Raw genomic sequence first — 2,736 nt, forward strand, 5'->3', positions numbered from 1 at the left:
CCTAAAGACAATAAGTTATAAATAGTCTGAATTTAATAACTTAAATGCGATATGGTTAATATAATACACACTGCATGTGTATCTCAACCAACATCTTTCAGGTGAGGTGATAATTAAAAGGTTTAAATTTACCGTTCCAATTTCTGTTCAGAAGAGTGATGTCAGTATTCTTGCAACTGTGATGACATTCATTATTGTAAATATGCTAGCATACGTATTACTCTGAATTACACTTGACTGAATTCTATGTACACATGGTTACATATTCCAAATGAAAAAATTCAACGGTACAGGTTTATAATCAAAGTTGAGTTTGACAAATGCTTTCTGACTTCTGAAAGCACTTCTTAAAAGTGAATAAACTAGTTATAAGTAGGTGACCATTTCCTTTTCCCCTTTACACACGATGAACTTCATGAAACATTAATACCCAAGGTATATTCGTTTCTGGACCATACCGCTTACATGCTCTTCTTTCAAAGGCAGTTACCATTTGCTTTACAACTTCATCGAAAACAATGTGGCAGCTGAGAGTGTAAAAGGGAGCAAAATTCAAAAGAAATTGAACAATCTAAAATACAAATTCTTGGGTAGCCAGGAAGAATTTGGGCTAAAACACCAAACAGTCTCCAAATGATTTAAGAGCTTCCCATCAGTACAGGATGCTTTACCAAATGTGGCTTCACCAAGGTTACTACGGATGCATAGCGCTCGAATACAGGTGGAGACCCAATTTCTAATCGTGTTTAGTGGTATCCAGATCTACTTGATATACATCTGATTTTTTGCACCAAGGAATAAAATGCTTGTAATCCTCCATTCCCGATACTACATCATACATTTCCTGCATAGAATATCCTATAACTCTCCTCTCTGAATATTCTTTTCTTTTGTTTATTAGTGGTGCAGCAGTTCTGAAGAAAGTTCTTGCATATACCTCCTTAGGCAAAATTGAGGTATGTAGTGGAAGAGTTCTGCTCATCAGTATCCCACAGGAAGCTAAATACCTGACATTTCCACAGGTCCCTGCGCTGGAGCCACGGCCCCCACCACTGCCGCAGGCTTCAGATGGCATCCTGAGACCAACCTTTTCCAGGGCCCCCTGACAGTCTGAGCGGCCATGATCATCTTACTGAAAAATTCAAGTTCTCTTGCAGAAGCCCTCAAACACTCTATTGTTACAAAGTCTTTCCCTTGTATTGAAAGGTAGATTTCCCATTTTTTAAACCATATAAATTAAGGAGACCCTTCCCACTATATGAATTCTGGTGCCATGTGTTAAAATATATTTTTTTCACCACTCAATTTATACATTTCTATAAATCCTACTTAAAATTACCAACACTATTTTTTCCTTATCTGATAATACTTATTACTGCACAAAAAACTAAGAAAACACATTTTAAAAATAAAATACATATCTACAACAGTTGTACAGATGAGTTTTCTGGGGAAAACTTCTTTCTATAATCACAAAACAGAAAATCTAGGATCTGATCATACAATTAATTTCATCAAAACAAAATCTCAGTATTTGTTGAATATTCTTTGGAGAGTTCACACATTCATATTTCCTCAAAATATCACCTATAACCTAATGACTCCTACATATTTATCTCTAGCTCCTGATTCTAACCTCCAGTTTCTAGTTGTATATTGGATATCTATCAGTGCTGTTATCCTTCCTTCTGCTTATCTCTATTTTAGCACTTAACCAGGGAATAATAACTCTATATTGTCCCCTTTTCTCCCCCATAAACTGCTAAATGGCTTATTTATCTCTATGTCCATAGTACTTGTGCTCTTGAGTCATATATTTGTATTGTATTAATTAAATTGAATAAATTACCACGTTTAAAAAAATACTTGAGAAAAGATTCTATAATATCCTTTCTTATAATTTTTAACTATTTATAAAATTTACATTATATAGAGAATATACATTTTAATGTATATACATTTTAATATATATAAATATACATTATTTTTTTATTTTTCTGATATTAATTCCTCATACTTCAGCTTTAGCATGACTTTTTTCCCCTTGTCTCAATAAGAAGAGAGAAAACATATTCACTGCTTCCATCTGTATACCATCTCTTCCAGAACATAAAGATTTATCAAGCATCCTTTCCTCTTCTCTTGTCTTTGACTTCCCTGGTTTTCTTTTATGACTTACTTCCCAAACTTTTAATCACTCCCATTGCCTTTTCTTAGGCATTTTCCAAGGTATTCACATCTCTATATCTGCAGTAAGATATAGGGCCACAAAAAGGGACAAATACACCAGTTGGATAAAGTTAGAGAAAGAGTAAGAAGACTGATTTGAGGTTAACTTTAGGTAGACTTACAAAGCTTTATTTACATATCCTGCTCTCATAAATAGATCACTAGTCAAAGATTCCAAAACACACACAAAGAGCCTCCTTTTTCTGTAAACCTACCAGTGAAGCCATGCCACTAAAATGCTAGTGGACTTTTCCAGTGGCTCCTTTATTTACTAGTCAAGGTCCACATGTAAGGAAAGTCTTGCGACTCAGATTATGACATTCAGCACTTGATCAATATTATTTATACATTCTGTGGTGTTCATGGGTGAAGGCACTACATAAATATTGTCATTACTATAAATAAGTTAATATCACAGGAGAAATAAGTGTATTTGCTTGAAGACCCAGTACAAAAATGATAAATGAGGGAAGTTGGTGAGAAAAAGCATTTTTCTTGGCCTGTGGT

The 2,736-nt window shown here is 34.3% G+C and overlaps 1 pseudogene; it reads right to left on the reverse strand.

The window, feature by feature from the left end:
* Positions 1 to 397: 397 nt before the first annotated feature.
* On the reverse strand, positions 398 to 1,122 carry LOC113619248 (coenzyme Q-binding protein COQ10 homolog B, mitochondrial pseudogene; annotated as a pseudogene).
* Positions 1,123 to 2,736: the final 1,614 nt, after the last annotated feature.

The sequence above is a fragment of the Aethalodelphis obliquidens genome, unplaced genomic scaffold (genome assembly GCF_003676395.1).
Source record: "Aethalodelphis obliquidens isolate GAN/ISIS:26980383/991018 unplaced genomic scaffold, ASM367639v1 scaffold6, whole genome shotgun sequence".
NCBI classification, from domain to species: Eukaryota; Metazoa; Chordata; class Mammalia; order Artiodactyla; family Delphinidae; genus Aethalodelphis; species Aethalodelphis obliquidens.